The 12,452-nt window shown below is 42.3% G+C and overlaps 1 long non-coding RNA gene across 1 annotated transcript; it reads left to right on the forward strand.

Moving 5' to 3' along the window:
* The first annotated feature begins 4,491 nt into the window (after positions 1–4,491).
* LOC106583997 (uncharacterized) lies at positions 4,492–6,650 on the forward strand. Its single transcript, XR_001323667.2, has 4 exons — positions 4,492–4,778; positions 5,018–5,080; positions 5,276–5,329; positions 5,449–6,650. It is a non-coding gene; the product is annotated as an uncharacterized lncRNA (long non-coding RNA).
* The last annotated feature ends 5,802 nt before the right edge of the window (positions 6,651–12,452 follow it).

Raw genomic sequence — 12,452 nt, forward strand, 5'->3', positions numbered from 1 at the left:
ATTTTCTTACCTTACAAAAAGAAATTGAACTGTATTTTAAGACAATAAAATACTCTACTAACAAAAAAGTTGTTAGAATAATAAGTGTATGTATGTCCCTTAGGGTCCTTGTGTAATGTGATATTGTACCCTATCCCAATTGTCCTTTGTATATTATTTATATATACTTGGGTTCCCACATGTACTTCCAGTATTGATTTGTTGTTAATAAAAAATGTAAATAAAATACTTTTTGGGGTTTTAACTCTGCACTCACGCACGCTGGTTTGGTGCTTGTTCATTGGGCAACATAGTTACCAAAATAATACTGCAATTACAATATACAATCTACTATTTTTAACAATGTACCTGATAGAAACAGCACAAAATTGCACGGCTCACCCTCCAACTCTGCACTCACACACTGTACAAAATGTACGAATCTCCACTACCAGACACAGTAAGTTGCTAGCTAGCATTAGCTAGATATGCAAAATATGCAAAGAATATGAAGAAAAAAACGCTGCATCTTGTGTAATGTTCTAATAACATTTACAAACGAATTGATATAAATTGTACATTCAAATCATCACTTGGGAGTATAAAAATCCATTTTGACGTACAGTGCTTTGCAACCAACAATTTACCGCTGGTTTGGTGCTTATTCACTGGGACGATTCTAACTGAAACATCCTCCCTCGTAAGTAAGCCACACAAACCAGCCAATAAGAGATGCCATGTTGAGTAGGTGAAGGCAAGACAAAAAAACAACATTGGCTTAACAATAAAGTGGCAAGGGGAATCACCAATATAACCCTGTTACATGAGGCCATTCACAGCCTACCTATTCTTCTTATGTAGCACTGTTTCCACCTACCGTTCTGGCGTGTAAGTTCATTTTATGGAGCGAAATAGCTGCCAAATGGTTGAACGTACCCCAGCTAGCACAGTCGATCTTGGCCGATTCCGGCTGAGTCAGACTCGGCGACATCATGTGGCCCGAGTCTGGGCCGCCTTATGCAGTATTACTTATGGCTAGGATTCAGGGATTGAGCTCGGGCCGATTCCGGTGTGAGTTATCTGGCCCAAATGTATTACTTGGGTCTCGGGCCGATTGGGGCTACTCTCTGGCAGATGATTACATGGGCTGCTTTATATAACATTTAATTATTTACTTATTTTTTCCATATTTTCTCATTGTTCCTGTGATCAATTTTTTTAAATTAAAATTTCAATTAAATTCTTTAAGAGTCTTATTTTGTACATAATAGTTCTGCCACCGTCTCTTATGACTGTAAAGAGCTTCTGGATATCAAAACAGCGATTACTCATCTCAAACTGGACCAAAATAAATTATTTAACGAGTCGGATGCGAAGGATTTACTCCAGATACCCGACCAGGCCCAAATCCCTGTGAAGAGAAGACGCAGATATCAGTATTTGTTCTTAACTGACTTGCCTAGGTCAACAAAGGTTAAATAAAAACATTAAAAAAATACAATTGTGCAACAAGAGGGGGGGGGGAAAAACTCTAGACCACCTTTACTCCACACACAGAGACGCGTACAAAGCACTCCCTCGCCCTCCATTTGGCAAATCTGAACATAATTCTATCCTCCTGATTCCTGCTTACAAGCAAAAATTAAAGCAGGAAGCACCAGTGACTCGCTCAATACGGAAGTGGTCAGATGACGCAGATATAAGCTACAGGACTGTTTTGCTCGCACAGACTGGAATATGGCATTGAAAGGTTACCACATTAGTCACCGGCTTCATCAATAAGTGCATTGATGACATTGTCCCCACAGTGACCGTACGTACATACCTCAACCAGAAGCCATGGATTACAGGCAACAGCCGTACTGAGCTAAAGGGTAGAGCTGCAGCTTTCAAGGAGCGGGACTAAAACCCGGACACTTATAAGAAATCACACTATGCCCTCCGACGAACCATCAAACAGGCAAAGCGTCAATCTTACAGGACTAAGATTGAATCCTACTACACCGGCTCCGACGCTCATCGGATGTGGCAGGGCTTGCAAACTTTTACGGACTACAAAGGGAAGCACAGCCGCAAGCTGCCCAGTGACACTAGCCTACCAGATGAGCTAAATGACTTCTATGTGCGCTTCGAGGCAAGCAACACTGAAGCATGCATGAGAACACCAGCTGTTCCGGATGACTGTGTGATCACGCTCTCCATAGCCAATGTGAGCAAGACAATCATAAACAAGTCAACATTCAGAGACAGATTACCAGGTTGTGTACTCCGAGCATGCACGGACGAACTGGCAAGTGTCTTCACTGACATTTTCAACCTCTCCCTGACCAAGTCTGTAATACTAACATGTTTGAAGCAAACTACCATAGTCCATGTGCCCAAGAACACTAAGGTAAGCTGCCTAAATTACTACTGACCCATAGCACTCACGTCTGTAGCCATGAAGTACTTTGAAAGGCTGGTCATGGCTCACAACACCATTATTCCAGAAACCCGAAACCCACTCAAATTTGCATACCACCCCAACAGATCCACAGATGATGCAATTTCTATTGCACTACACACTGCCCTTTCCCACCTGTACAAAAGGAACACCTACTTGACAATGCTATTCATTGACTACAGTTCAGTGTTCAACACGATAGTGCCCTCAAAGCTCATCACTAAGCTAAGGACCCTGGGACTAAACACCTCCCTCTGCAACTGGATCCTGGACTTCCTGACGGGCCGCCCCCAGGTGGTAAGGGTAGGTAACAACAAATCAGGGGTGTGTGCTCAGTCCCCTCCTGTACTCCCTGTTCACCCATGACTGCGTGGCCAAGCACAACTCCAACACCATCATTAAGTTTACCGATGACACAACAGTGGAAGGCCTGATCACTGACAACGATGAGACAGTCTATAGGGAGGAGGTGCCAGGATAACAACCTCTCCCTCAACATGATCAAGATAAAGGAGATGATCGTGGACTACAGGAAAAGGAGGGCCGAGCACGCCCCCATTCTCATCGACGGGGCTGTCTGTAGTGGAGCAGGTCAAGAGCTTCAAGTTCCTTTGTGTCCACATCACCAACAAACTATCATGGTCCAAACACACCAAGACAGTTGTGAAGAGGGCACGACAACACCTATTCCCCCTCAGGAGACTGAAAAGATTTGCCATGGGTCCTTACATCCTCAAAATGTTCTGCAGCTGCTCCATCGAGAGCATCTTGACTCGTTGCATCACCGCCCAGTACATCACTGGGGCCAAGCTTATTTTTTTACTTCAGTTTAAAGTAAATACTTTCTTAACACTTCTCTTTCTTAAAACTGGATTGTTGGTTAAGGGCTTATAAGCATTTCACTGTAAGGTCTACACCCGTTTTATTCGGCACATGTGACCAATAAAATTTGATTTAGTTTAGTTTTTAGTTTTTCAAATTAAAGGCTGACCGGGGTACTGCAGGCTGCTATTAGCTACTAAATGATCCTTATAACTTATTCTGTGTGCGATTTTTGAAAATAATCGGTTCAAGGACTTACATCTGGTGTAATAGAAGTAATTATTGCTACCATGAAGGCGGTCGGCCTTGAACTTTGTGGCTTCAATGAGATGGGGTAGTTGTTCTCCCCTGCATTAAACGCTGCGCTGCACATCATTTTATGTAAGCTCGCAGGATCAGGTGGCTTTGTGAGGCTAGTCATTCACGTGGCGTAGCGTTTGGCCGGAGAAAGGAGTCTGGCTAGCCAGGCAAGCTAACTGCTTTCGTAGCATCTGACTGTATATATGAAGTGTAGCATACATATTTCCTGCCTGTACTCATCATTCCACAAACAGCTCCTCGAACTGGTCAGAATGTGGTACTACACAGAAAAAAAATGCAAGCTATGTTCAACAATGTTATGGTCAGCAGGGAGCGCCAAAGAATAAGAAATAGATTAGTTACACTAACGTCTTATAAAATAGAAGTTGCTTTGCACTCATGTTCTATGTTCAATGGATTGTAGTTGAATTGAAGAATAATTGACCTCTACTATTGATAGAGAGCATCATTTACTTCAGGAAGCTGAGGATCTAAAACAGATGTCGTACTACCATATAAAGTGGATGAGTTCTTTCACGTCATTGAAGATGAAAGGAGTAGACCAAGAGAAGATCTATTGACGTCCAATTCCTTTTTCATGTTGAGTCAGTTTTGGTCTGGTCACGAGATGAGTTCTATTTTCAAGTTTCGCTTTCATAGAAGTCATAAAGATAAAGTATTGCATCCTGGAACATGCCATGTCATGGTGTCTCTTGTCATGATGTGTGTTTTGTCTAATATTGTTTTAATCCCAGCCCCCGTCCCCGCAGGAGGCCTTTTGGTAGGCCGTCATTGTAAATAAGAATTTGTTCTTAACTGACTTGCCTAGTTAAATAAAGGTTGAATAAAAAAAATAAAAACAACGGACCGGATCATGAAACAATCAACCTTTCATCAACATGTTGCAAAATATCCACCTGGACAGTATCTGACAACACGCTAATTGACGCCCAAACAGTACACGTAAGAATGATTACATTTGATATTTTGTCCAGCCACATACTTGATTTCAGAGTTCAAAGGTGAATGTTAAAAGAGGGCAATTACTGTATGTCATATGGGCCAGTGAGTACTACATACTGCATAGTTTACTCTTTAAAAAAAATACAGCAGTTTATATTTCAGAAAAGGCTACATTGATCATTCAAAAGTGACACGGTGATATCATTGCTCCAAACGGGATTTTTATTTGAAGGAATAACTGAAGAGGGTTGTTCGGGAAAAGCACTGTCAAGTAAGTTTTCGATTTTAAAATGAACACAAATGCCTACATTTCGCTAGCTAAAGCTATTATCTTCTAAAATAAGTACGTTTTCAATTTTTACATTTTTTTTTACATTTTTAAGAATTTGACAAAATGTGACAGAAAAATGCTGAACAAGCTGCAAATCTGCAGAACCATGCAGCCACTTTTAATTATAAAATGCTGATCAATGAATACACCTCCCTAATTACTAATTAACCTGTCCACAGCAACACAGATGGAGCAAACTGATGGTGCTTGGGGTCCTAAAGATAGCAGCATAATTAATTCAGGTAAGATTGAACTTTTGCTAAATAAGGTTCAATTAACAGTCAAGCAATGTATATTTATTTATTTATGTCTCTTTTCTTCACAGAGTTGAAGATATTTATAGTTCTATGTATGACTTTGCAAGAATTAACTGTCATGTTTCTAAGTACTTCAATAAATGTCTTAAAATGTGTCTGTCCCATTTTGTTTTTCCATAGGCTGAAGTTAATGGAAAGAATGTGCTGTGCAGCCCAGAAGTTTGCAACATAAATGTAAGCAGAGATTAATAGGGCTTGGATTTATGAATTAATGCTAAGAATGTTGTCGTCCTGCAATCCTTTTTCAAAACAATGCAATGAACCCCCCTAATTACTAATTCCCCTTTCCACAGCAACAGTGATGGTGCAAACTGATGGTGCCTGTCTGATATCTTAATGATAGCAGTGTCATTTTTTTAAGGTAAGATTGAACTTAAGTTGAATATGTGTTCAATAAATGCTCAAGCATTTCCTTTTTCTTTACAGATATGAAATCAGATTAACACCCCACCAAAGGCAATAAACAACCCAGATTCAGTTCCAGAATGGTTTAAAATAAATATTGACAGATTAAGAAGTAACACGGTGTTTATTTAATGTTACATTGAAAAATATATATGTAAAATATATTTTTAGATGCATTTCAAGAATACATTTGAAAATATAAAGAAATGGCCAAATCATATATTTGTAAAAAATATATTAAATGCATTTTAAATACATTTTTAGATGCACTTTAAGTACATTTTCAGATGCACAGTCCTAAGACTCCAGCAAAAATGGGCTTTTCAATTAACTGACTTTCATTCATCTGCATGTGCAGCCCTTATTTTTAGCCTCACAATGAAGCGTTTTACCATTTTCTTTTCAGGATAACAAGGGCTACACGTAGAACACAAAACATTGACATAAACAGTTGCATTTATGAGTTGTATTGACAAATGTCAATAAATAAAAAGTCTTCCAATGCAAAACCCGGATAAAAATGTATTTATATTAACTCTGTAAGTACAGAAATGGTTTGCTTAGTGGGAAATGAATATCCAACTATTCAGTGACAACTGTGTGGAGTTTGGAGTTTGTGACAGCAACTATGTGAGCTTATTACATACAGTATTATAGACACCATGTCCTGGGATTTCCTATTATCTTCTACAGTGCCTTCAGAAAGTATTCATACCCCTTGACTTATTCCACATTGTGTTGTGTTACAGCCTGAATTCAAAATGGATTAAACACATTTTTATCTCACCCATCTACACACAATACCCCATAATGACTAAATGAAAACATGTTTTTAGAAAATGTTGCAAATGTATTGAAAATGAAATACAGAAATATCTCATTTACCATAAGTATTAACACCCCTGACTCAACCCAAAAGCTTTTTTGGCCTCCACTGGACACAATGGTCTTGCAGCTCTAGAAACTAAGAGCCTGTCTGTGGGAGAGAGGAGGTAGAGAGAAGATGGGGAGGAGGGAGAGAGAGAGAGAGAGAGAGAGAGGGAGAGAGATGGGGGAGGCAAGGAAAGGAGGGAAAGAGAATGGAGGGGGAGGGAAAGAGTGAGAGAGTTGGAAAGAGGGGAGGGTGAAGGAGGGATGAGGGAGAGAGCAGAGAGAAAGAGCGATGAGAGGAGGGGGAGGGAGGGAGGGAAAGAAGAGGGAGTCAACAGACAGACAGAGGTGGGAGAGCGGAAGGGTAGGGAGCGAGAGATGAGAAGTGGGGTAGGCAGGGAAAGAAGTAGGGAGAGAGTATGGGGGGGGAGAGTGAGGGAAGGGAAGAGGGTGAAGGAGGGACGATAGAGAGAGGAGGAAGAGGGAGATGAGAGTAGGTGGAGAGAGGGAAAGAAGGAGGATTAGAGAGAATGGAGGGGAAGGAAGGAGTAAGAGAGAAAGGGGAAGAGGGGGAGGAGGTGAAAGAAAAGGGAAGGAGGGAGGGAGGGAGGGAGAGAGAGAATGAGAGTAAAAAGCGGTAGAGAGTGGGAGACAGACATGAGAGAAACAAAATAAAATGTCAACCCTGTGACACTCATCTTTTCCCATTGACTGCAATGTATTGAGAAAATCGTCATCCCTGTGACCAATGTTCCCTCTAATTATTTCCGGCACTGAGCAAATTTCAGGTATGCTGAGTGCGTAAATTTGAACGTTGTGAAAATGATGTGCAACTTTTGGTGAGTGTTTACTGTGAACACTGTACCCGCTTTAGGTTACCCTTATATCAGTGTCCAAGTAGACTACTGTGGCTATTTGATCATAATGTAGGCCTATAAGAGTGGCCTACCATCAAAAACAATGGATAAATGCATCCCATAACATTTTAACATGGAAATAGCTGTTCTATCATTCAGGCTACAGTAGCAGGCAATATGTGGTGTTCCATGTAGGCCTACATTCCATGAGACTTTTGGAAAAAAACATGCAGGTCTTTTCCACTTGTCCTTCTTGCATCAACCAAGTGTTGTTTGATGCAAGAAACCACTTTACAAAATAAAATGCATTATTATTCCCATACCATTATTACAGAGATTCAGACAAATTATGTTACCCACTGCTTATTGGCTACTTAATTTATTCAAGCCTGTCTCAAAATACAACACCACCCCTTTAACACAGGGGGAAAAACTCTTTACCTGATTTGCTTTTCAAGGGAAAAGTTTATCGTGTTAATAACTAAAGGGGAAAACTAGAAAGTTGAGTGGAGTTCAATCTCATGCTTCTCAGTGCTGGCTGATATTTCTTCTGACTGTGTAGGAAAGGATGAAACAGCGTCTGTGCCACCAGTAAGTACAGATAGTAACGTTAGTATAAACCCCCTCGCACGGTCCCCGCAGCCGGACATCTTTCTCATGGCTTCTGGAGGGAAACGCTGTAGGAATGCTCAACCGGTTCTCCCCATTAAGCGAGTCGGAGTCGGAGGCCGAGACTTCTCTGGTCTCTACTCCTCCCGTTGTGGGGTCTGAGACGCCGACGGCTCCCACCATTAGCTCTGACAAATTGAAAACCCTAGTCATTGGCGACTCCATTACCCGCAGTATTAGACTTAAAACTAATCATCCAGCGATCATACACTGTTTACCAGGGGGCAGGGCTACCGACGTTAAGGCTAATCTAAAGACGGTGCTGGCTAAAGCTAAAACTGGCGAGTGTAGAGAGTATAGAGATATTGTTATCCACGTCGGCACCAACGATGTTAGGATGAAACAGTCAGAGGTCACCAAGCGCAACATAGCTTCAGCGTGTAAATCAGCTAGAAAGATGTGTCGGCATCGATTAATTGTCTCTGGCCCCCTCCCAGTTAGGGGGAGTGATGAGCTCTACAGCAGAGTCTCACAACTCAATCGCTGGTTGAAAACTGTTTTCTGCCCCTCCCAAAAGATAGAATTTGTAGATAATTGGCCCTCTTTCTGGGACTCACCCACAAACAGGACCAAGCCTGGCCTGTTGAGGAGTGACGGACTCCATCCTAGCTGGAGGGGTGCTCTCATCTTATCTACGAACATAGACAGGGCTCTAACTCCTCTAGCTCCACAATGAAATAGGGTGCAGGCCAGGCAGCAGGCTGTTAGCCAGCCTGCCAGCTTAGTGGAGTCTGCCACTAGCACAGTCAGCGTAGTCAGCTCAGCTTTCCCCATTGAGACCGTGTCTGTGCCTCGATCTAGGTTGGGCAAAATTAAAAATGGCGGTGTTCGCTTTAGCAATCTCACTAGTATAAAGACCTCCTCCATTCCTGCCATTATTGAAAGAGATTGTGATACCTCACATCTCAAAATTGGGTTACTTAATGTTAGATCCCTCACTTCCAAGGCAGTTATAGTCAATGAACTAATCACTGATAATAATCTTGATGTGATTGGCCTGACTGAAACATGGCTTAAGCCTGATGAATTTACTGTGTTAAATGAGGCCTCACCCCTGGTTACATTAGTGACCATACCCCCGTGCATCCGGCAAAGGCGGAGGTGTTGCTAACATTTACGATAGCAAATTTCAATTTACAAAAAAAAACAACAATGACGTTTTCGTCTTTTGAGCTTCTAGTCATGAAATCTATGCAGCCTACTCACTCACTTTTTATAGCTACTGTTTATAGGCCTCCTGGGCCATATGCAGTGTTCCTCACTGAGTTCCCTGAATTCCTATCGGATCTTGTAGTCATAGCAGATAATATTCTAATTTTTGGTGACTTTAACATTCACATGGAAAAGTCCACAGACCCACTCCAAAAGGCTTTCGGAGCCATCATCGACTCAGTGGGTTTTGTCCAACATGTCTCTGGACCTACTCACTGCCACAGTCATACTCTGGACCTAGTTTTGTCCCATGGAATAAATGTTGTGGATCTAAATGTTTTTCCTCATAATCCTGGACTATCGGACCACCATTTTATTACGTTTGCAATTGCAACAAATAATCTGCTCAGACCCCAACCAAGGAGCATTAAAAGTCGTGCTATAAATTCTCAGACAACCCAAAGATTCCTTGATGCCCTTCCAGACTGCCTCTGCCTACCCAAGGACGTCAGAGGACAAAAATCAGTTAACCACCTAACCGAGGAACTCAATTTAACCTTGCGCAATACCCTAGATGCAGTTGCACCCCTAAAAACTAAAAACATCTGTCATAAGAAACTAGCTCCCTGGTATACAGAAAATACACGAGCTCTGAAGCAAGCTTCCAGAAAATTGGAACGGAAATGGCGCCACACCAAACTGGAAGTCTTCCGACTAGCTTGGAAAGACAGTACCGTGCAGTATCGAAGAGCCCTTACTGCTGCTCGATCATCCTATTTTTCCAACTTAATTGAGGAAAATAAGAACAATCCGAAATTTCTTTTTGATACTGTCGCAAAGCTAACTAAAAAGCAGCCTTCGCAAATGGAGGATGGCTTTCACTTCAGCAGTAATAAATTTATGAACTTCTTTGAGGAAAAGATCATGATCATTAGAAAGCAAATTACAGACTCCTCTTTAAATCTGGGTATTCCTCCAAAGCTCCATTGTCCTGAGTCTGCACAACTCTGCCAGGACCTAGGATCAAGGGAGATACTAAAGTGTTTTAGTACTATATCTCTTGACGCAATGATGAAAATAATCATGGCCTCCAAACCCTCAAGCTGCATACTGGACCCTATTCCAACTAAACTACTGAAAGAGCTGCTTCCTGTGCTTGGCCTTCCTATGTTGAACATAATAAACGGCTCTCTATCCACCGGATGTGTACCAAGCTCACTAAAAGTGGCAGTAATAAAGCCTCTCTTGAAAAAGCCGAATCTTGATCCAGAAATTATAAAAAACTATCGGCCTATATCGAATCTTCCATTCCTCTCAAAATTTTTTGAAAAAGCTGTTGCACAGCAACTCACTGCCTTCCTGAAGACAAACAATGTATACGAAACGCTTCAGTCTGGTTTTAGACCCCATCATAGCACTGAGACTGCACTTGTGAAGGTGGTAAATGACCTTTTAATGACGTCAGACCGAGGCTCTGCATCTGTCCTCGTGCTCCAAGATCTTAGTGCCGCTTTTGATACCATCGATCACCACATTCTTTTGGAGAGATTGGAAACCCAAATTGGTCTACATGGACAAGTTCTGGCCTGGTTTAGATCTTATCTGTCGGAAAGATATCAGTTTGTCTCTGTGAATGGTTTGTCCTCTGACAAATCAATTGTAAATTTCGGTGTTCCTCAAGGTTCCGTTTTAGGACCACTATTGTTTTCACTATATATTTTACCTCTTGGGGATGTCATTCGAAAACATAATGTTACATTTCACTGCTATGCGGACGACACACAGCTGTACATTTCAATGAAACATGGTGAAGCCCCAAAATTGCCCTCGCTAGAAGCCTGTGTTTCAGACATAAAGAAGTGGATGGCTGTAAACTTTCTACTTTTAAACTCGGACAAAACAGAGATGCTTGTTCTAGGTCCCAAGAAACAAAGAGATCTTCTGTTGAATCTGACAATTAATCTGGATGGTTGTACAGTCGTCTCAAATAAAACTGTGAAGGACCTCGGCGTTACTCTGGACCCTGATCTCTCTTTTGAAGAACATATCAAGACTGTTTCAAGGACAGCTTTTTTCCATCTACGTAACATTGCAAAAATCTGAAATTTTCTGTCCAAAAATGACGCAGAAAAATTTATCCATGCTTTTGTTACTTCTAGGCTGGACTACTACAATGCTCTACTTTCCGGCTACCCGGATAAAGCACTAAATAAACTTCAGTTAGTGCTAAATACGGCTGCTAGAATCCTGACTAGAACCAAAAAATGTGATCATATTACTCCAGTGCTAGCCTCCCTACACTGGCTTCCTGTTAAGGCAAGGGCTGATTTCAAGGTTTTACTGCTAACCTACAAAGCATTACATGGGCTTGCTCCTACCTATCTTTCCGATTTGGTCCTGCCGTACATACCTACACGTACGCTACGGTCACAAGACGCAGGCCTCCTAATTGTCCCTAGAATTTCTAAGCAAACGGCTGGAGGTAGGGCTTTCTCCTATAGAGCTCCATTTTTATGGAATGGTCTGCCTACCAATGTGAGAGACGCAGACTCAGTCTCAACCTTTAAGTCTTTACTGAAGACTTATCTCTTCAGTAGGTCCTATGATTAAGTATAGTCTGGCCCAGGAGTGTGAAGGTGAACGGAAAGGCTGGAGCAACGAACCGCCCTTGCTGTCTCTGCCTTGCCGGTTCCCCTCTTTCCACTGGGATTCTCTGCCTCTAACCCTTTTACAGGGGCTGAGTCACTGGCCTACTGGTGTTCTTCCATGCCGTCCATGGGAGGGGTGCGTCACTTGAGTGGGTTGAGTCACTGACGTGGTCTTCCTGTCTGGGTTGGCGCCCCCCCTTGGGTTGTGCCATGGCGGAGATCGTTGTGGGCTATACTCGGCCTTGTCTTAGGACGGTAAGTTGGTGGTTGGAGACATCCCTCTAGTGGTGTGGGGGCTGTGCTTTGGCAAAGTGGGTGGGGTTATATCCTGCCTGTTTGGCCCTGTCCGGGGTATCATCGGATGGGGCCACAGTGTCTCCTGATCCCTCCTGTCTCAGCCTCCAGTATTTATGCTGCAGTAGTTTATGTGTCGGGGGGCTAGGGTCAGTCTGTTAAATCTGGAGTATTTCTCTTGTCTTATCCGGTGTCCTGTGTGTATTTAAATATGCTCTCTCTAATTCTCTCTTTCTCTCTTTCTGTCTTTCTCTCGGAGGACCTGAGCCCTAGGACCATGCCTCAGGACTACCTGGTATGATGACTCCTTGCTGTCCCCAGTCCACCTGGCCGTGCTGCTGCTCCAGTTTCAACTGTTCTGCCTGCGGCTATGGAACCCTGACCTGTTCACCGGACGTGCTT

Source organism: Salmo salar, chromosome ssa23 (genome assembly GCF_905237065.1).
Source record: "Salmo salar chromosome ssa23, Ssal_v3.1, whole genome shotgun sequence".
Lineage (NCBI taxonomy): Eukaryota > Metazoa > Chordata > Actinopteri > Salmoniformes > Salmonidae > Salmo > Salmo salar.